The 22,815-nt window shown below is 41.6% G+C and overlaps 1 pseudogene; it reads left to right on the top strand.

Moving 5' to 3' along the window:
- Positions 1 to 2,337: 2,337 nt before the first annotated feature.
- Positions 2,338 to 3,080, top strand: LOC144580968 (small ribosomal subunit protein eS6 pseudogene; annotated as a pseudogene).
- The last annotated feature ends 19,735 nt before the right edge of the window (positions 3,081 to 22,815 follow it).

The raw sequence follows: 22,815 nt of genomic DNA, 5'->3' as shown, positions 1-22,815 counted from the left end.
GTAGATAAAATGGGGACAGCTGGGTGAAGCTGAGGTAAAGAGTCAGAAAGAAAAACCTCTGGTACAAGAGACTTATCACACAACTGGGATGACTGCCCCTAACAACCTGTGTGATGTTCCTGTACCCCATGCTTGTAAATCCAGTGCAGAGCCCATCAGGTTGTGAGACAAAGTAGATTTGTCTCTTGCTGCCTAGCAGAGATCTGGGTCTGGGAGGAATGAAACAGTCTTTGAATATGAAAGGAAAGAAGGTATTTTTAAAAACAGGGGGAGAGGGGGACATTGATAAAAGAAAATGTGAAGGGGAATAGAATTCAATCTGCTTCTTTTATAATGCCAAGGGCAAAGCTAGGCTTGCCAAAATCACACAAGAGTCAAGGGTTAAATATTTACCCAACGGTTAGTGGCTAAAATAGATTATAATATAAAACCAACTGAATTATGAGAATTACTTGAGCAGCAGAAAACTAAAATATATTAAAGTCATCCATCAGGCCCTCCTGTTGCTAGTAAATGATAATTGGCTAAATCTATTTTCTGGGGTTGCTAGCAAAGGTTGCTCTGGCTTCTGCTCTAGCAGGGAGTAAAAGGAGCAGGTCCTGGGAAGTTAGCCCTGCATACAGGACTTGGAAGAGAAGTGCTTCTTTCCTGTATATTACATAGAAGACAAGTAATAAATTACAGTGGTTTTGGATGGCAGGGAGACAGCAAGTCAAAGTTAGAATAAGGAATTCAAATGTGTTATCAACTAAAGTATCTAGACATTTTTTGAGCCATATGTTTCCTTATTAACACATCTAATAACAAGGTCTAGTGGCAGGTCTAATAACTAGCACAGTTTCAAAGCAGTGATTAGCATAAAAAATACTTTGAAGCCTCTAAAACTTCTGAAATTTGATATGAAAAGATTTCTACTGGTTTCAAGTTGCAGGTACTACACATACCACTGTGGTTCATTGCTTATGTTTATAATAGAATTTTAGTTAGACATTAGCGAAAACGAAGCTGTATTTTTTTCCATACAAGTTTATAGACTCCTTGATTTTTATCCATTGACTCCTTGGGGATTTGTCCATCCAGCTTAGTAACCCCTGGTAGAAGTAAAAAAACAAGAGCCAAACAGGAAACCATGAAAGTTACAAACAAAGAATAAAAGAAGAGGCAAGCAGTAGGTCTAAATGAAGCGCAGATACCTATAGCAGGTTTTAAAGTGTTCCCAATGTCTTAGTCCATTTGGGCTTCTGTAACCAAATACTATAAAGTGGGTGGCTTATAAACAACAGAAATTAATTACTCCCAGTTCTGAAGGCTAGAAAGTCCAAGATCGGTCGGGTGCAGTAGCTTACGTCTGTAATCCCAGCACTTTGGGAGGCCAAGGCAGGTGGATCACCTGAGGTTGGGAGTTTCAGACCAGCCTGATCAACATAGCAAAACCCTATCTCTACTAAAAATACAAAAATTAGCCAGGCATGGTAGCGCACGCCTGTAATCCCAGCTACTTGGGAGGCTGAGGCAGAAGAATCGCTTGAACTAAGGAGGTGAACGTTGCAGTGAGCCAAGATGACACCACTGTACTCCAGCCTGGGCACCAAGAGCAAAACTCCATCTCAAAAAAGAAAAAAAAGAAAAAGAAAGTCCAAGATCAAGGCACTGGCAAATGTGGTGTCTGGTGAGGGCTCACCTTCTGGTTCACACATGGTACATTCTCTCTGTATCTTCACAAGGTGGAAGGAGCAAGCTAGCTCTCTGTGGGGTCTTTTATAAGTGCACTAGTCTCACTCGTGACATAATCACTTCCCAAAAGCCTCACCTCCTAATAGCATCACACTGATAACTAAGTTTCAGCATATGAATTTCGGGGACACAAATATTCAGATCATAGCACAATAATGCACTTGCTTGACTGAACTGAATTCAGCTAAAGGGCCAGACAAGGTTAGGTTATAAATGTATAATGTTAGGTTATAACAAGTAGATAGGTTATAAATGAAAGAAGAGTGGCTCCATGTTGGTAGCTATTGAAGCTGTGTGATACATATACAAGGATTGTTTGTACCACTCCCTCTACTATTCTGTATATTTGAAATTTTTCATGCTAAAATGATTTAGAAGTAATAAACACAAAAAAGGGGCTAGATGCAGTGGCTCACACCTGTAGTTCCAACTACTTAGGAGGCTTAGGTGGGAGGATCACTTGAGCCCAGGAGTTTGAGGTTGCAGTGAGCTATGATTATGCCACTGCACTCTAGCCTGGGTGACAGAGCAAGACATTGTCTCTAAAAAAAATAATAAATTCCTCTTTTCTGTGGCATCTGGAAGGCGTATAGCTGCTTCAAGATGAAGCTGAACATCTCCTTCCCAGCTACTGGCTGCCAGAAACTCATAGAAGTGGACGTTGAACGCAAACTTGGTACTTTTTATGAGAAGTGTATGGCGACAGAAGTTGCTGCTGATGCTCTGGGTGAAGAATGAAAGGGTTATGTGGTCCAAATCAGTGGTGGGAACAACAAACAAGGTTTCCCCATGAAGCAGGGTGTCTTGACCCATGGCCGTGTCCACTTGCTACTGAGTAAGGGGCATTCCTGTTACAGACCAAGGAGAACTGGAGAAAGAAAGAGAAAATCAGTTCATGGTTGCATTGTGGATGCTATCTGAGCGTTCTCAACTTGGTTATTGTAAAAACAAGGAGAGAAGGATATTCCCGGACTAACTGATACCACTGTGTCTCATCGCCTGGGGCCCAAAAGAGCTCGCAGAATCCGCAAACTTTTCAATCTCTCTAAAGAAAATGATGTCTGCCAGTAGGTTGAAAGAAAGCCCTTAAACAAAGAAGGTAAGAAACCTAGGACCAAAGCACCCAAGATTCAGCGTCTTGTTACTCCATGTATCCTGCAGCACAAATGGCGGCGTATTGCTGAAGAAGCAGCGTACTAAGAAAAACAAGGAAGAGGCCGCAGAATATGCTAAACTTTTGGCCAAGAGAATGAAGGAGGGCTAAAGAGAAGCACCAGGAACAAATTGCGAAGAGACACAGACTTTCGTCTCTGCGAGCTTCTACTTCTAAGTCTGAATCCAGTTAGAAATAAGATTTTTTGAGTAACAAATAAATAAGATCAGACTCTAAATAAATAAATAAATGTAATTAAATTAAATAAAGGACCTGACAGGCTGGGTGCTGTGGCTCATGCCTGTAATCCCAGCACCTTGGGAGGCCAAGGCAGGCAGATATGTTGAGGTTGGGAGTTTGAGACCAGCCTGGTCAACATGGCAAAACCCTGTCTCTACTAAAAAATACAAAAATTAGGTGGGTGTGGTGGCATGCACCTGTAGTCCCAGCTACTAAGGAGGCTGAGACATGAGAATCACTTGAACCTGGGAGGCAGAGGCTGCAATGAGCTGAGATAACGTCACTGCACTCCAGCCTGGGAAACAGAGCAAGACTCTGTCTGAAAAAATATAAAACAAAAATAATGACCTGACACGCTATTTGATCATCAGAATTCCTCTAATTCATTAATTCATTCACTCACCTATCCATTTATTCAATATTTATTGCTGCCTCTGGCACAATGTAGGTTATAGGAAGACTGAAACAAGAGTCGTGTAGGAGTCAGTCCAGGAGAAACAATAAGGAGGAATCAGTTCCAGTTCAGAATGAAAGTAAGAGAATGGTAGGAAGAAACCAGGAGGCAAAGTAGAAGACCCTGAGAGAGGGCATTTTTTTCTTTTGAGACAGAGGTTTTTGCTCTTGTTGCCCAGACTGGAGTGCAGTAGTGTCATCTTGGCTCACTGCAACCTCTGCTTCCTGGGTTCAAGCAATTCTCCTGTCTCAGCCTCCTGAGTAGCTGCGATTACAGGTGTGTGCCACTATGCCCGGCTAATGTTTTGTATTTTTAGTAGAGATGGGGTTTCACCATGTTGGCCAGCGTGGTCTTGAACTCCGGACCTCAGATGATCTGCCTGCCTCAGCCTCCCAAAGTGCTGGGATTACAGGCAGGAGCCACTGTGCTGAAAGGGCATTTTGATAAGGGAGTGAAAGAGAGTGAAAGAAGGTGGGGCACATAACAATGGAGTGGGCATTATAAAGTAACAAGGTGGCTGGAGGCAAGAATGGGGAACTGAAGAAAATGGCTGAAGATGTGGGAAACCACCCATGGCAGCTTTTGCAGCCTCCTTCACAATTATGTCTATCCCTGCATGGAGGAATTGACTTGGCAGCTCTTTTCCACCCAAAAAGGTGTACTCAGAAACACACCATTTGATAAACAAAAACAAATAAAAAAGACAGGTCACATCAAAGCTCTTCCCTTAAAATATCATTTTAAAGTCCATTATGCATCTCAAAAGAAAAAAATACCTATGTTAACTTGTGGAACAGAGCATAAAAAGGAACACAGTATAACTTGGAAGAAATGCAAATCAAACAACAGAGAGAAGAAATTAATCTCTGTTTATATTTCATTTCCTCTAACATTTGCCTAGTTGGGAAAACAGCAACTTGGTTTTAATAACATTGGAAGAGCAAAAATTCCCAAGATGTAACCTTCTGAACAAGTTTTCTTCTAAAGCCCATTTCAATAATGGCTTGGTAATTATTACATTCATAGGAGAACTCTGGCTGGCACCTTCCGATAGTGGGATACAGGACCCCGCTCGTAGCCAGACACCTATATTCTAAACTCCTGACTCTTTCAAGAAGCAAAGTCCAGACGAGTTTCATCAGGAAAATCTTTGGTAAGAAGATTGGCTAACAAGAGGAATTCTGCTGCAAAATGTGTTTCTCCTTCTTTGGCTACCAGCAATGTTTCCTTCAGCATTTCCTATGACTCTCTTGGCCGGAACACAATGACTTGAACTTGTCATCCTATTGGCAACTATTCCAGTCCCTCCAGGGATCCTAGTTATATCTGCCACAACATTTGAACAGTAGGTGGTCCAGTCCCTGTCCACAAAGGCACACAATTCAGAGGGAACAATAATATCTCTAAAATATTCATCTCTTAAAAACCTTACACCCATGATTAGCAGCATGAAAAGGCTGTTTTCTAGTGCCAGCATTCAAATAGTTTAATGATTTGCAATCAAATTAGCCTAAACTCTCCTGGTTGAGAACACAGACTCTGAAGACAAACATGGGTTTTTATTTAAGAGACCACACACACACATACTAACTGTGTGACCTTGGACAAGTTACTTAACTCCTCTAAGACTTACTTTCACAATCAGTAAATAGGGAATAGATAGATTCAACCATTTATCTGATAGAGTTTTATAAGCATTAAATGAGAGATCTTGTGCAGTTCCTTCCCTGAAACCGCCATCCCTCAGTAATGCAGGCCTATCACTCTACTGGCCAGTCCTCACCGGCCCCCCTCCAGGGGTGATTGAGAAGGCTCTGAGTATTCCACAGCAAACCCCTAGTATGAGCATCCAGAGATCCCAAGTGCTCTAGGGAAATGTGAACACTTACTTCAACCCCATTCTACCACCAAGGCCAAAAAACAAGAGGACAGCCACCTGAAAAGTAATTAAAACCTGGCACCCATAGGCAAAGCAGAGTCTCATCACTTTAAATGGAACAGATGAAGTAGTCCAGGCTACCCAAGATGCCACCAAACCAGTACCCCGCAATGTAGAGCCCCAAAGAGACTCAGAAGAAGAAAGAAGGAGGATAATGAGGGGAAGGAAAGAAAAGAGGAAGGAAAGGAGGAGATGGAGGAGAAGGAGGAGAAGGAGGAGGAGGAAGAGGAGGAGGAGGAGGGAGAGAAGGAGAAGGAGGAGAAGGAAGCTATATATTTCCCCTTATAGGAGCCTGAATGTTTGTGTCCCTCCCAAAAAAATTTACATATTAAAACTTAATCCCCAACGTAATAGTATTAGGAGGTAGAGCCTTTGAGATGTGATTAGGTCATGAGGGTAGAGCCCTCATGAATGAGATTAATGCTCTTATAAAAGAGACCCTTCAGGCTGGGCGGTGGCTCATGCCTGTAATCCCAGCAGTTTGGGAGGCCAAGGTGGTCAGATCACCTGGGTCAGGAGTTCAAGACCAGCCTGACCAACAAGCAGAAACCCTATCTCTACTGTAAATACAAAAATAGCTGGGCATGGTGGCACATGCCTGTAATCCCAGCTACTCGGGAGACTGAGGCAGGAGAATCACTTAAACCTGAAAGGTGGAGGTTGCCGTGAGCCGAGATTGCGCCACTGCACTCCAGCCTGGGCAACAAGAGTGAAACTCCATCTCAAAAAACAACAAAAAAGAGGCTCTTCACTGGATGGACATACAAGAAAAATTAAACAAAAGGCCTCAGAGATTTCCCTCTCCTCTTCTACCCTGTGAGGTTATAGTGAGAAGACAGCTGCCTATGAACCAGTAAGTGGGCACTCACCCAGACACTGAATCTGATGTTGCCTTGATCTTGGTCTTCCCAGCCTTCAGAACCGTGAGAAATCAATTTCTGTTGTTTATAAATCACCCACTCCATGGTATTCTGTTATAGCAGCCTGAATGGACAAAGATAGTGCCCTTCTGGTTTCTTTCAAGAGAAACCAGAAAGAGGTTGAAGATATTGTGTCTCCCACCTCACCCACTAAAGAGAAGGAGACGTTTGCACTGGTGGTACTAAACAGTCTGCCGGGAAGGAAAGACCACCACCACCACCTTCTCCCAAGAGCCACGAGTCCCAAGCAGAGGGTACCTCTACCAGTAATCCTGGAGACACAAAAAAAGAGACAGGGCCCCAAGTGACAGAATTGTCCACCCGCTCAGGCCAAAAACAAGAACCCACACCAAGGGTCAGGAAGCAGAATGAGGAGCTGGGTTGGGAGCACACATTAGTGATTGCTAAGCTGCGAAAATTGTACTGTCATTGTAGGGTAACTGGCCAGTCCTAGTACCCTTGCTTTCTCCCCATGCGGGGGGAAAAAAAATCAACCTGACTTCTGCCTCCTCCCAACCACATTTTTCCCCTTCTCTGTCCTGTGGACATATCTATAATCCATCTGGCCTTCCCTCCCCAAGGACAGTTGAAAATGATCTTTTGCAGTTTCCTGAGTGAGTTTAGTCATGTAAAATACACCTGTCCGTGTCCCCACCTCTTTCCCCGGCTCTATACGTGTGGAGGTCAATTTCTGATTCTCCTCCCTACTTATATTCCAGGTAAGTTTTGTTTACCTGCCCACTAAACCCCAGAGGCAGAGTGGAGTGTTTGCGCACCCAGATTCTGAGCATCCACTTCTGCCACCCCATGCTGAGTTTTTAAACTCTTGTGCTTTCCAAGGCTCTCTTAGTTGGGGCATTGACCCTCCCTAGGTCTGTGCCTCCAGACTGAAAATCAACTGTGTGTTTCTTTTAGACATGGTCAGGGAATGGTTAGGCTTTTGGGCCAGGGCAGGGAGAGAGAAGAAAGTGTCTAATGTAAAACAACTTACTTTTTGTCTCCCTTGTTGTAAATAACATAGAATGGCCAAATCCTGGATATGTACACATTCTAACTTCTAAAATCATTCCCACCTGTCTTCATTGTAACATGTGAAAAGAAAATAAATGCTGGTCTCTCTAAAAAAGAGAGAAAATTAAATGAGATGGTTTATGTATGGTCCTTAGCAAAAACCTAGCACAGAGTAAGTGTTCAATAAGTGTTAGCTTTTGTTATCATTTTAAAGACTTCTGGATGCTTTTTTCATTACTCTATTCATTTACTCACAAAAAAAAAAACATTGTTTAGGCCGGGCACAGTGGCTCATGCCTGTAATCCCAGCACTTTGGGAGGCCACAGTGGCAGATCACTTGATGTCAGGAGTTTGAGTCCACACTGGCCAACATGGTGAAACCCCATCTCTACTAAAAATTAGCCAGGCATGATGGCAGATGCCTGTAAACCCAGCTACCTGGGAGGCTGAGGCAGGAGATAGCTTGAACCTGGGAGACGGAGGTTGCAGTAAGCCGAGATGACACCACTGCACTCCAGACTGAACAACAGAGTGAGACTCCATCTCAAAAAAAAAGAATTATATATATAGTTTAGGTGCTTACTTTATCACAAATGTAAAAAAATATTAGACAGGCCGGGCGCAGTGGCTCAAGCCTGTAATCCCAGCACTTTGGGAGGCTGAGGCGCATGGATCACGAGGTCAAGAGATCGAGACCATCCTGGTCAACATGGTGAAACTCCGTCTCTACTAAAAATACAAAAAAAATTAGCTGGGCATCGTGGCGCGTGCCTGTAATCCCAGCTACTCAGGAGGCTTAGGCAGGAGAATTGCCTGAACCCAAGAGGTGGAGGTTGTCATGAGCCGAGATCACGCCATTGCACTCCAGCCTGGGTAACAAGAGCGAAACTCTGTCTCAAAAAAAAAAAAAAAATCAGACATTGGAGGCTGGGGATTAGAGTACAAAGAAAGATAAGAATACCTCAAATAGTCTCTACTCTGCAGGATTTTACAATGTGATTGTGGAGACAAGGTGTACACGTGAGTGATAGTGTTCGAAACACTGGCAAGGTATTAAGTGTCAAGTGAATGATATAGATTGAAATGGGGCACTTGGTGGAGTTGAGGCCAAAAGTGGCTGCATGCAATTTTGTGTTGATCCCTGAAGTGATGGTCAATCTTTGTAGTGGCAAGGGACATTGTAGACAGTGGCAACATGAGTACGAACTTAAAATTTCATATAAGTACAATATATTCAAGAGACAGTGAGAAAACCAGTCTATAGTGGGGGCATGGCAGAGCGAGTAAAAAGTACAGCTAGAGAGATTTGGGTCACATCAAGATTCATGGCCGACAGGAGTTCCAGATATGTAGCCCAGCTCCTGACATGTAGGGGCCAGAAGGAAGATAGTGTCTATGCGTAAGGGGCACTGATAGGAAGAACAGAGGAGGGCAAAAGCCAGGCATGGTGGTGCAAGACTGTAGTTCCAGCTCCTTGGAAGGCCAATGTTGGGGGATTGCTTGAGGCCTGGACTTTGAGACCAGACTGGGCAATATAGTGAGACCACATGTCTACAAAAAAACTTAACAATTAGCCAGGCATGGTGACCATAGTCCTAGCCATTTAGGAGGCTAAGGCAGGAGTTCATCATCCTTTTGAAATCAGCCCAATTTTCCAAGAAAACCAATGTTTGTGCTTTTTTTTAGATGAGACATTCTGGCACACGACGAAAAGGAATATAAATTTTGTTAAACTGATGTTTATAGTTGTTTCTGAATAAACATAGAAACTGACTCTCCTGATCTTTCTCTTTTGAGAGATGGAGGTCTCACTATGTTGGATAGGGTCGTCTCGAACTCCTGGCAAGGTACTGAATTTATCCTACCATCTTAAAACTATAAAATTGCATGAAATATATAAAAGAACTGTTTTTAGACATTGGGCCAACAAGCAGTGAAGAATTGTAAGCCCCAAGTGTCCAGAAACAAAGTTAACCCTGCCATTGCATAAGGCAGTTTCCAGTATGCAGCACAAGCAGAAGAGACCCAGAGTCCAGCAGTCTCAATGAGCTGAGGGGACAGAGACTGTTGTTCAGGGAGGCCAAGGCAACTATAATTAGTGGAACCAACTACCAGTAGAAGGAGCTGCACAAAGAGAGTGTTCCAGAGATTGGCAGAGAATTCTCCTTAAGTCTTTGGCTGAGTACTGGTCTGCACAGAAGTAAATAGAAAACCCCAAGGGCCAAGAAAAGAACCACCAAAAAAAGAGTACCTAGAATCATTCCGGAGCTCACATAAGACTGGTAATCATGTCTTCACCAACCAGAGTAGAACAGGCTCCTAATACACAGATTATTTAGTAGAATCCTCAGAAAAATGATACCCTCGTAGGAGGACAAGGTTAACCCTAAATTAAAGGGCATTCTGGACCTGTCCTAACAAAGCTTAAGAGCAAGCTGAATGAAAATAAAAGTAAAACATCAATTGTAGGATGCAGCCAGTTGTGGTGGTATGTACCTGTAGTCCCAGCTACTCAGGACACTGAGGCAGAAGAATAGCTTGAACCCAGGAGTTCGAGTCCAGCCAGTGCCACATAAAATAACCCTATCTTTTAAAAAAAATTGTATGATGCAACTAAAACAATTCTTATAAGGAAATTTGTCGCATTGAATACTTACATAGGTTGAGCATTCCTAATCCAAAAATCTAAACTGCTCCAAAATCTGAAACCTTTTTAGCGCCAACATGATGCCACAAGTAGAAAATTTCACACCTGTTTTCATGTGATATGTTGCAGTCAAAACTTTGCTTCATGCTCAAAAGTATTTAAAATATCGTATAAAATTGCCTTCAGGCTATGTGTATAAAGTATATATAAAACATAGGCCGGGCCCAGTGGTTCATGCCTGTAATCCCAGCACTTTGGGAGACCAAGGCAGGTGGATCACTTGAACCCAGGAGTTCGAAACCAGCCTGGTCAATGTGGCAAAACCCCATCGCTACTAAAACTACAAAAATTAGCTAGGCATGGTGGCACATGCCTGTAATCCCAGCTACTCAGGAGGTTAAGCCAAGAGGATCACTTGAGCCCATGAGGCAGAGGTTGCAGTGAACCAAGATTATGCCACTGCACTCCAGCCTGGGTGACAGAGTGAGACTCTGTCTCAAAAAAACAAAACAAACAACAACAACAAAAAATGAACTTTGTGTTTAGACTTGGGTCCCATCCCCAAGATATCTCATTATGTTTATGCAAATATTCCAAAAAAAAATTTTTTTTAAATCTAAAATCCAAAATGTTTCTGTTCTCAATAATTTCAGATGATACATACTTAACCTGTATTAGAAAAGAGAGGCAATCATTCTTTGAAAATGACAACAAAAGCACAAGCAACAAAATGAAAAATAAATAAGTGCAATTATATCAAACTAAAAAGCTTCTGCACATCAAAGAAAACAATTAACAAAATAAATAGGCAACCTATGGAAAGGGAATAAATATTTGCAAACCACATATCTGATAAGGGGTTAATACCTAAAATATATAAGAAACTCATACAACAGCTTAATTTCAAAAAAAAAAAAAATCCAAACAACCCAATTTGAAAATGGGCAAAGGACCTGAATAAACATTTCTTCAAAGAAGACATACAAATAGCAAACAGGTATATGAAAAAATGTTCAAAATCACTAATCATTAGGGAAATGCAAATCAAAACCATAATAAGATATCGCCTCACATCTGTTAGGATGGCTATTACAAAAAAGATAAGAAATAACAAGACTTGGAGAAGGTGTAAAGAAAAGGGAACCCTTATGCACTGTTGATGACAATGTAAATTGGTACAGCCACTATGAAAGCAGTACGGAGGCTCTTCAGACTCCTAAAAATAGACCTACCATACAATCCAGCAATCACATTTCTGGGCATATATTTGAACGTAATAAAATCAGCATCTCAAAGAGATTGCAGCATTATTCACAATAGTCAAGATATGGAAACAACCTAATCATCCATTAATAGATGAATGGAGAAAAAACTATGATTGTAGGATTGATGGATGGATGGATGGATGGATAGATGGATGGATGGATGGATAGATAGATACAATGGAATATTATTTATCCATACAAAGAAAGAAATTCTGCCCTTTCTGACAATGTGAATGAACCTGAAGGATCTTATGCTAAGTGAAATAAGCAAGACACACAAATAAATAGGCAAATACTGTATAATCACACTTATAATGTAGAATCAAAAAGTCAAACTCATAGAAATAGAGTACAATGGTGGTTGTCAGGGGAGTGGAGGAAATGGGGAGATGTTGGTCAAAGGGTAAAAACTTTCAATTATAAGACGAAGAAGTTTTGGTAATTTAAATCTACAGAATGATCACCAAAGTTTGTTTAAATTCTCTGCAAAATAGTTGAGATCTTAAATGTTCTCACCACTAAAAAATGGTAACTTTATAAGATTAACTAACTTGATTGTGATAACCATTTCATAAACTATGCATATAACAAATCACCATGTTGTACACCTTAAACTTATACTACATTTGTTAATTATACTTCAATATATCTTGGGTGAAAAGAGGAAAAGACAAATCGATAATATAAGCTCCCACCTTAAGACACTAAAACAAAAAGAGCTAAATAACCAAAATGTAAGCAGAATGAATAAAATAATAAAAATAAGAGGAAAAAACGAAATTGAAAACAGAATGAGAAAATCAATTAAAAGCTAATTATTTGAAAAGATGAATAAAATGAATAAATCTGACAAAAACTGATAAATGGAAAATAAGACAGAAATTACCAATATAGAAAATTAAAGAGAATATCGATAGAGATGACTCAGACATTGAAAGGGAAAATAAGAGAAAACTACAAACAATTCTATGCACATAAGTCTGACAGCTTCTATGTAATAAACCAATTCCTCAAATACCACAAGCTACGAAAACTCACCCAAGATTAATAGCCTGAATAGTCCCATATCTGTTTAAGACATTGAATTCATATTTTAAAACTTTTCAAAAAAGAAATTTCTAGGCCCAAGTGGTTTCACTGGTAGACATTTAAAGAATATAAAAACCAATTCACACAATTTCTACCACAAAAGAGTAGAGAAGCCAACACTTATCAATGCATTTTATGAGGTAAGCGTTACTCTTATACCAAAACCAAACTAAAACAGTACAAGAAAAAAATTACTGATCAATATTTCTCATGAACCTAATGGCAAAAATCCCTATCCCTGTAGCAAAACATGTACTTTAGGGGTATATCACCTGGGTTAGAATCCAGACTCTGCCATTTACTAGCTATACCACTTTGACCAAATCACTTAACTTCTCTGATCCTTCTTCTCATCTGGAAAATGGAGATGCCAATTGATATGGTTTGGCTGTGTGCCCACCCAAATCTCATCTTGAATTTTAGTTTCCATAATCCCCATGTGTTATGGAAGGGAGCCAATGGGAGGTAATTGAATTGTGGGGGCAGTTTCCCCCATGCTATTCTCATGATAGTGAGTAACTTCTCAGATCTGTGGTTTCATAAGGGGCATCCCCATTTGCTTGGTTCTCATCCTTCTCCTACTGTCTTATGAAGAAGAACATGTTTACTTCCTCTTCTGCCATGACTGTAAGTTTTATGAGACCTCCCCAGCCCTTTGGAACTTTGAGTCAATTAAACCTCTTTCCTTTAGAAATTACCCAATCTTGGCTATGCCCTTATAGCAGCATGAGAACTAACTAATACAGTAAATTGGTACCACAAAGAGTGGGGTGCTGCTATAGAGATACCTGAAAATGGGGAAGTGGCTTGGAACTGGGTAACAGGCAGATGTTGGAACAGTTTAGAGGGCTCAGAAGAAGACAGGAAAATGTGGGAAAGTTTGAAACTTCCTGGAGACTTGGAGGACTCAGAAGACAGGAGAATGTGGGAATGTGTGGGACTTCCTAGAGACTTGTTGAATGGTTTTGACCAAAATTCTGATAGTAATATAAACAATGGAGTCCAGGCTGAGGTGGTCTCAAATGTTGAGGAACTTGTTGGGAACTAGAGTAAAGATGAATTTGCTATGCAAAGGGAGTGGTGGCATTTTGCCCCTTCCCTAGATATCTGTGGAACTTTTGAACTTGAGAGAGATGATTTAGGGTATCTGGTGGAAGAAATTGCTAAGCAGAAAAGCATTCAAGAGGAAGCAGAGCAGTAAGGTTAGGAAAATTTGTAGCCTATGTGATAGAAAAGAAAACCCCTTTTTCTGAGGAGAAATTCAAGCAGACTGCAGAAATTTGCGTAAGTTACATGGAGCCAAAAGTTAATCACCAAGACAATGGGTACAATGTCTCTAGGGCAGGTCAGAGGTCTTCATGGCAGCTGCTCCCATCACAGACCTGGAGGCTTAGGAGGGATAAATGGCTTCATGGGCTGGGCCCAGCGGCCCCATCCTTTATGCAGCCTAGAGATATGGTGCCCTGCATCTCAGCTGCTTCAGCTCCAGCTGTGGCTAAAAGGGGCCAACATATAACTCAGGTCATTGCTTCAGAGGGTACAAGGCCCAAGCCTTGGCAGCTTACACATGGTGTTGGGCCTGTGGGTGCACAGAAATCAAGAACTGAGGTTTGAGAACTCTGCATAGATTTCAGAGAATGTATAGAAATGCCTGGATGTACAGGCAGAAGTTTGCTGCAGGGATGGAACCCTCATGGAGAACCTCTACAAGGGTAGTGCAGAAGGGAAATGTGGGGTTGGAGCCCCCCCAGAGTCCCCACTGGGGCATGGCCTGGTGGAGCTGTGAGAAGAAGGCCACAATCCTCCAGACCCCAGAATGGTAGATCCACCAACAGCTTGCACCATGCACCTGAAAAAGCTGCAGACACTCAATGCCAGCCCATGAAAGCAGCTGGAATTAGGGCTGTACCCTACAAAGCCACGGGGGCAGAGCTGCCCAAGATCATTGGAGCCCACCTCTTGCATCAGTGTACCCTGGATATAAGACGTAGAGACAAAGGAGATCATTTTGGAACTTTAAGATTTAATGACTCCCCTATTGGATTTCAGATTTGCATGGGGCCTGTAGCCCCTTTGTTTTGGCCAATTTCTCCCATTTGAAATGGGTGTATTTACCCAATGCCTGTAGCCCCATTGTATCTAGAAAGTAACTAACTTGCTTTTGATTTTACAGACTCATAGGTGGAAGGGACTTGCCTTGTCTCAGATGAGACTTCAGACTTGGACTCAGAGTTAATGATGAAATGAGCTAAAACTTTGGGGGACTGTTGGATGGGCATGATTGTGTTTTGAAATGTGAGAACATGAGATTTGGGAGGAACCAGGGGTGGAATGATATGGTTGGGCTGTGTCCTCACCCAAATCTCATCTTAAATTTTAGCTCCCATAATCCCCACGTGTCATGGGAGGGACCCTGTAGAAGGTAACAAAATCATGGGGTCAGTTTTTCCCATGCTATTCTCATGATAGTAAGTTCTGACAAGATCTGATTGTTTTAAAAGGGGCTTCCCCTTCACTTGATTCTCATTCTCTCTCCTGTCACCTTGTGAAGAAGGATGTGTTTGCTTCCCCTTCTGCCATGATTATAAGTTTCCTGAGGCCTTTTTATCCCTGCAGAACTGTGAGTCAATTAAACCTCTTTTCTTTATAAATTACCCAGTCTTGGGTATGTCCTTATAGCAGCATGACAGTGATCTAATACAACTATACCTGTCCCCATAACTTTGTTGTAAATATTAGATGAGATGCTATAAAATATTTAACGTATTTCCTGAAATACAGTAGCATTCAATAAATGTTGAATAGTATTTCTATTAATATTACTATTGGCATTATTATTGATGTTCCCACATATGTGAAAATGTGAGGTACATTTAAAACAGCCAAAACAAGAGTGGACAGTAGTACATGCCTTCTGCTCTTGTGAGAGCTGGATGGGAGTATATATCCAGGGTTACAAAGCAGATATTGTATGTATTCCAGGGCCTGACCTGTGCAAAGAGGTTAATTGGAGCAGAATGAACTAATGAAGTCTTGTCTATCTGAGGGCTTCTGGAGGTGAACAACCTATGTATCCTCAGACTTATGACAAGTAGATTCTAAGTCACTGTCACTCTGAGATAGAGCACAGGAGGAATAACATTCTTAACAAGCACCACAGATGCTTCTAGTACACATGATTTATTGTTTTGGACTGAATTGTGCCTCTCAACAACCTCCACTAAATGTATATATTGAACTTCCAAACCCCAGTGCCTCAGAGAGTAACTCTATGTGGAAACAGAGCTTTTAAAGAGGTGATTAAGTTAAAATGAGGTCACTAGAGGGGATCCTAATCCACTTTGACTGGTGTCCTTATAGACAGAGGGGAATAGGACATAGACACACTCAGAGGGAAGACTGTGAAGACACAAGGAGAAGACAACTACCTGCAAGCCAAGGAAAGAGGCCTCAGAAGAAAGCAACCCTGCTGAGACCCTGCTGATCCTGGACTTCTAGTCTCCAGAATTGTGAGAAAATTAATTTCTGTTGTTTAAGCCACATAATCTGTACTAGACTGCACACCAGCCTGGGTGGCAGAGTGAGATCCTGTCTCTCTTTCTCTCTCTCTCTCTCTCTCTCTCTCTCTCTCTCTCTCTCTCTCACACACACACACACACACACACACACACACACACACGAGAATAATAACTGTGGATAACAGCTCACTGCTGGGTGGCTGAAGCAAAAGTTAAAGCAAAATTCAAATCATGGTGATTTTTCTTAAAAGTTTTTGGTGACTTTCACTGCTCTGAAGATACAAATCCTTTCTACAGCCTCCAAAGCCTTTCATGGTATGGCATTGTTAACCCTTCCAGCTACTCTCTCTATTCTCTAACAATAGCCACTTGGCCTCTATCAGATCTACGGTAGTCCCACATTCCTGCCCGTTTTGTGATATTTGCACATGCTATTCCTTTGGCCTGTAAAACTTGATCCCCTCCTCTTAAAATGAGCCCTGAAGAGTAAGGAGGAGTTAGTTAGGAGTTGCCTAACTAACTCCTCCTTACTCTTCAGGGCTCATTTTAAGTGTCACATCCTCTGGGAAGACTTCCCTGATTTTCTAAATTAGGAAAATTTTCTTCACTCTTTGTTTTCTAGCACTTTCCTATCTTCGCTCATGGTATTTATTAATGTCTGACTCTCCCATTCAATTGTGAGCTCCATGAGAGCAGAGGCTATATCCACTTTGTTCACCATGGTCTCCCCAATGGCTGATAGGATGTAGATGCTCAATGAAAACATCAATCTAAGGCAGGCAGGCACAACACTCCAGTTATGCCCTAGGAGTGATGTCACCCATGGGAAGACTGGTAAGAGAAGTGACCTAACTACCTCCTTGCGTTTGTCACTCTGCCTTCTCAGCAGTTTTGCCCAAGTTCTCCATTCTTAACCTCACCTATTTTTAACCCATCTCTATCTTTCAATTTTTAAAGCACAACAGTCCTCTCCCCTTACTCTAGCTTTTGTTTCCCAATTTTTATAAAAACTGGGCACAGAAAAGTTTCTCACTTTTTTCTTAATGTCACTATAAGAATAACAATGTCAGTTCCATGAAAAATGGTAACCAACTTTCAGGTTCAACATCAAGTTGATATAATAAGGGCAACTACTGCTCAGTTTGTCAGTTGTTACCAGATTTCATTTTTCCAGGAGAAATCAGGAATGTATATTTTTGTATGAACCTCCCTATTTTTGAAATATTGGCAACTATTTTTTAATGTAAACTTGTGTTAGCCAAATGAAGCATGTCTATAGGCTAGAAGTGTCCTATACAATACCATTTTGCATCCTCAAATTATAAATAACTATAATACAAGTCAGAATAAAATCAGTGGTACAATGGAAATAGAATCAGCATAAGATCATGTAGAAAAGAACAATTACAAAATGTACATTGCCACATAAACAGATAAATTTTTGTAACAAATAGGCCAACTGACCCATTCATTTGCTTAAGAGCACAGGCAAGGCAGGTGTCCGTGCCCCGAACTTTGTTTGGCCTCCCGAGTCACGCAGCTTGTCCAGTCATCGACTGTACTGCTCTCTTGCCTATTTTTTGCCTCCTACGTCTTGGCAATAAACAGAGTAAGGGCAGAATGACAATCAGAACAAAGAAAAATAAGCTTAGAAAAGAGCACAGTGTTCTTTCAGAAAAGCCCTACAGGAAATGAGTTCAATAAAGATGATTCTTAGGGCTGTGTATGTATTAATAGATCATTCCTAAGTGCACCCCTTGAGTTTAGGCATTTTGATTGTAATGTCCAATATTGTACATTAAGACCTTCACTTAAGTCCCTTGCCTCATCTCTTCAGTCTCCTAATTTATCAAAACACTCAAACCTGTGTTTGCCACGTAATGCTATCTTACCTCAATAGTCTACTTTTCATTTAGTGAAAACATTCCTAATTGCTATTTAAATCTAACCACTTCCTCAAGATAGTCAAGCTTATCTAAACTATTCCGACTAGCTCAGCTCATTTCTCCACTCATCCTTCATGATAATTAATTAATTGGGAGGATCATTCCAAACTGATATAACCTGTGGTAAGAGGAAAAAAGTCTAGGGGAAGGAGGAGGAATAAATAGAAACTTTACATTGTGTTGGATATACATAATTTTGTTATTTTTTTTGTTACTTTATTAACTGTATGACTTTTAAAATACAGGGCCCATAAGAATCAGACTTAATTTTTTAACATTTAAAAAATTGTTGTAAAATTCACATAACATAAAATGTACCATTTTAGCCATCTTTAAATGTTTTTTGACTGTTTGTTTAAAGACAGGCTCTCGCTATATTACCCAGGTTGTACTCAAACTCCTGGACTCAAGGGATCTTCCCACCTCTGCCTCCTGAGTAACTGGGATTACAGGCACATGACACCAGGTCTGGCTCATCTTAGCCATTTTTAAGTGTACAATTTAGTGGCATTAAAAACATTCACATTATTGTGCAACCGCCACCACCATCCATCTCCAGAACTCTTGTCATCTTGCATAACTAAAACTCTGTTTCCATTATGCAATAACTACTCATTACCCCTTCTCTACCCCTGGCAACTGTTATTCTACTTTCTGTCTCCACGTACCTCATATAAACAAAATCATGGCCAGGTGCAGTGGCTCATGCCTATAATCCCAGCACTTTGGAAGGCCATGGCAGGTAGATCACCTGAGGTCGGGAGTTTGAGATCAGCCTGGCCAACATAGTAAAACCCCATCTCTACTAAAAATAGAAAAATTAGCTAGGCGTGATGGAGGTGCCTGTAATACCAGCTACTCTAGAGTCTGAGGCAGGAGAATCACTTGAAACTAAGAGGTGGAGGTTGCAGCGAGCTGAGAGATCATGCCACTGAACTCCAGCCTGGGAGACAGAGTGAGACTCTGTCTCAAAAAAAGAAAACAGAAGGCCGGGCACGGTGGCTCATGCCTATAATCCCAGCACTTTGGGAGGCCAAGGCCGGTGGATCACGAGGTCAAGAGATCGAAACCATCCTGGTCAACAAGGTGAAACCCTGTTTCTACTAAAAATACAAAAATTAGCTGGGCATGGTGGTGCGCACCTGTAGTCCCAACTACTCGGGAGGCTGAGGCAGGAGAATTACTTAAACGCAGAAGGCGGAGGTTGTGGTGAGCCGAGATCGTGCCATTGTGCTCCAGTCTGGGTAACAACAGCGAAACTCCATCTCAAAAAAAAAAGAAAAAGAAAGAATACACTATTTGTCATTTTATGACTGGCTTATTTTGCTTAGCATAAAGCCCTCTCAAGTTTCATCCATGCTGTAGGAATTTCCTCCCTTTTTAAGGCTAAATAACATTCCATTGTGTGCATATACCACATTTTGCTTACCCATCCCTCCACAAATGGACATTTGGGTTGTTTCTACTTTTTGGCTATTGTGGACAATGCTGTTATGACCTTGGGTGTAGAAATACCTCCTTGAGTCCTTGCTTTCTATTTTTTGGGGCATATACACTGAAGTGAAGCTGCTCCTTGATTCATGATGGGGTTACATGCTAATAAACTCATCATAAGTTGAAAATATGTCAAAAATGCACTTAATGCACCTAAACATCCTAACCTCATAGCTTAGCCTACCCTACGTTAAATGTGCTCAGAACACTTACGTTAGCCCTCAGTTGGACAAAAGTCATCTAACACAAAGTATATTTTATAATAAAGTGTTGAATAGCTCATGTAATTTACTGAATATGGTACTGAAAGTAAGAAAAAAAACAGAATGGATGTTGTGTTAGTCTGTTTTCATACTGCTATAAAGAACTGCCCAAGACTGGGTAATTTATAAAGGAAAGAGCTTTAATTGACTCACAGTTCAGCATAGCTGGGGAGGCCTCAGGAAACTTGCAATTATAGCAGAAGGCAGAGAAGCAAGTCACCTTCTTCTTCCTGGCAGCAGGAAAACGAAGTGCCGAGAGAAGGGGGGGAAGGGCTCCTTATAAAACCATCAAATATCATGAGAACTTACTCAGTATTAGGAGAGCAGCATGGGGAAAACTGCCCCCATGATTTAATTTCCTCCACCCTTGACACGTGGGGAGTATGGGGATTATGGGGATTACAATTCAAGATGAGATGTGGGTAGGGAAATAAAGCCTAACCATATCAGATGTATAGGTACTTAAAGTACAGTTTCTACGTAATGCATATAGCTTTTGCACTCTCAAAGTAAAAAAAATCAGCATTCTCAGAATTCTTGCCCATGCCTACTTCCCAGTTCCTGCTAGTACATATTGACTAGATGCTGCAGTTTCAGAATATTATCCATTTCTCATCTTAGCAGGCAAAGCATGTCCCCAGGTGGGTTACATTGTGATTTAACCCTAGTTAAATCCAACCCTATGTCCAGGAGGAGGGGGTGCAGGCACGTGTTGTCTTGCAAGAGAGAGGCCTCTGTATTGTCTTCAAGCAAATAGAGCATCCTAGTTCTTGATAGGGAGGTGCAGGCCACTTCTACAAGCTCAAAGGTCTCAGGAAAATCTGGGGATTCAAGATCTTCAGGCCCAGACATTCCCTATCCCATGTGTCAGGGTCTCTGTTTTTCAACCACATCCTTGACCTTTGCATAGCACATTTGTCTTAGTTGATATGTTAGCTACATTTGGAGCTTGACTACTCTAGCAATTAAGTCCTAGACCTGGTCCTTAGCTTTCTCTGTTATCCTGCTGCAAGATGCAAAAGCCTCTTTATACACTACCAAATAGGTTCCATGGATTTCACTCTTAACTTTAAATTGCTAATCACTTTCAGCTTTGTGTTATCTTTGTTCAGAGTAGCTCAAACTTAAGAATAGCTTCCAAATTCCATCTTTTTTAAGATTACTAGTCCCCCCATATTTCTCAAATGCCTAATATATCCCAATAACCACTGTATCCCCTTCCACCAATGAAACTTTTGCCTGCACTGCTACCTATGTCAGGGAATATCAGTGTTGCACTTACCAACAGTAATGATGTCCTTGATGTCATCTAGGAGGTGGTTGATCCAGATCCAAAATCCCATTAAGGTATGTGCTTTCTCAGACCACTCTTGGCACCAACTGTCCCAGAGCCTGGGTTCCCCAAGAAACAGACCCTGAGATGGGGACCAGTGTGCAGGATGTTTATTAGGATGTCCCCCTTGGGATCAACACTTGTAGAAAGGAGGTGAAAGGAAAAGGAACGGTCAAAGGGAGAAGTGAAGCCATGGTGCAGTTCCAACCAAGGCCTCAGCCAACCCCACGGGAGGCTCTGGAACTACAGTGACTGCTTGTCCCAAATTAGGTTAAGAGGGCTGGGCCTTTGTATCCCAACATTGACTAACCATTGGGCATGGGCTGCCCTTGTAAAGAGGTATGAGGTATCAACTGGGTGAGGCAGTTTTCTTCAGCTGAGGTAATCGCTAATGAGAATTGGCACCCACAGGCCATCTTCTAGATGTGCTTTCGGCAGCTGGAGTAATAACATCTTCATTGCCGAAGGGAAATCTGCGTGCCCCATTATAGCATGCACCACATGTGCTGATGTCCATACCATGTAAATGCAAACTGTTTCTGATCCACCTTCTAAGGGGTGTGGAAAATAAAACATTTACTTGATCAATAGCCATATATATGTCTGTTAATCTACTTTAGTAAAGATATGACATCTAACACAGCTGTTACAGTTGTTACTATTACTTAGTTAAATTTGTGATACTTCATTGTCATTTGCTGTGATGTATCTGGTTTTCTCAGGAGCCACACTGGTGAATTAAATAGGTATCTGATGAAGACTGCATTACATAAGTCTTTGAAGGACTAAATTCTGCAGTTCTTCCTGGGATGTGATGTGGTTTGTCAATTTTATTAATTTTTTACATACTATCTTGGTAGGAGGAGATGAGAAATTTCTGAGGCTTTTGCTTGCCCTTCCTTCTACAACAGATCTTACTCTACTGTTCAAGGAATCAACATAGGGGTTCTGCCAACTTCTCGGTTTGGCCAGTCCAGTTATACATTCTGGAACTAGGGAAATGACCATCAGGTAAGTCCATAGACCCAGCAGACCCACGATGGCCTGTTCCTGTGACAGGGGAGACCCCCTTGCCCCCTTCTATTTCACCTCCTCCCTCCCCCACTTCCACATGGGAAGGAGAGTGAAGAAGGAAAAATAAAATAAAATAAGATACAAAAAAGCTGGGAAAATGACTCCCTTTTTTGTTCCCAGCGTCTCTGCTATCTGTTAACCTTGAAAGAGCTGCAAATAAATGTTATCCCTGCCGGCTGGAGCCTGGCACTAGTTCACGCCCCCATGTCTCCACGGACCAGCCTCCCTCCTGGAAACACCTCTGCCAACAAACAGCTTGTTGCTTTTGTCTTATCTCTGTAAGCCCCCTCCCCTGCTGGTCCCCACTCATGCTGCATATTAATTAGCAAATCAATGAAGCCAAAAGATTGTAAAGTGGGACGTGCAGCAAATGGACAATGACAGCGTTCCACCTCAGTTTCCCCTTTAGCATTGTAAGCCTATGAAAGGGGAGAGAAGCTGCAGCTCCAGGAGCTCAGTGAATGAGGCTGTCACCCCCACCCCGAAGCTCCTGGCTGAATAAAAAGCCACTTCCTTCCTCAATTCAGTGTTCAAAAGGTTTGTTCCCTGCCCCTCCTGCTTCACCTGGACCAGGACTCCATTCATTTATTTCTTGTCTCTTGTATGTTCCCACTCAAACAGAGGGGACTGAGTTTCTCTACTGAAAAGTTACCATTTTTTTTCCTTGTAATCAGTAAATATCATGGAAGAGATACTTGGAAACCTATTTCTTCTCAAACTTTCTCCTAATTTTA

The sequence above is a fragment of the Callithrix jacchus genome, chromosome X, assembly GCF_049354715.1.
Source record: "Callithrix jacchus isolate 240 chromosome X, calJac240_pri, whole genome shotgun sequence".
NCBI classification, from domain to species: domain Eukaryota; kingdom Metazoa; phylum Chordata; class Mammalia; order Primates; family Cebidae; genus Callithrix; species Callithrix jacchus.
Note: the sequence above shows the minus strand (reverse complement) of the source record. Positions and strands in the feature narration are given on the sequence as shown.